This window comes from Apaloderma vittatum, unplaced genomic scaffold (assembly GCF_000703405.1).
Source record: "Apaloderma vittatum isolate BGI_N311 unplaced genomic scaffold, ASM70340v1 scaffold24463, whole genome shotgun sequence".
Lineage (NCBI taxonomy): Eukaryota > Metazoa > Chordata > Aves > Trogoniformes > Trogonidae > Apaloderma > Apaloderma vittatum.
In genome coordinates this window covers 2,659-3,033 of record NW_009707806.1, presented here as the reverse complement: position 1 = coordinate 3,033, position 375 = coordinate 2,659, and the positions used below count along the sequence as shown (strand labels likewise).

The following is a 375-nucleotide window of genomic DNA, read 5'->3' as shown; positions in this document are numbered from 1 at the left end:
AGCATGGGCCACCCGGGCCGTGAGTGGGTGCAGGTCTGGGGACGTGGCCGCAGGTGTCTCCGTGACCCCTGTGCCGCAGCCTAGGGGTGGGCGAGGAGAGGCCGTTGCCAAGTGCTTGCTACCTACGACCGGACTCCCCGGTGTGGCGAGCAGGGTCTGTGCCCTCAGAGGGCGGCTGATGGTGTGCTGGGCACAGACCTGGCTCTGCAGGTATCTTCTATCCAGCTGCTTGCACAATTCCCCCGAGCTGCTCCTGGCAATCAATTTTTTTTTTTATGATTTGGTGGTTTTTTTCCCCCTTCCTTGCCAAGCACCAGCCCAGTGCTCAAATTGAAACATCAGTGTGTGGGAAGGGGGAGGGATGTTTCTGCAGCT

The 375-nt window shown here is 59.5% G+C and overlaps 1 protein-coding gene across 1 annotated transcript in view; it reads left to right on the top strand.

Moving 5' to 3' along the window:
* The window catches only part of LOC104271624 (transducin-like enhancer protein 2), a gene marked incomplete at its 3' end in the record, with an annotated part of 14,232 nt that overhangs the window by 11,306 nt on the left and 2,551 nt on the right, over positions 1-375 (top strand).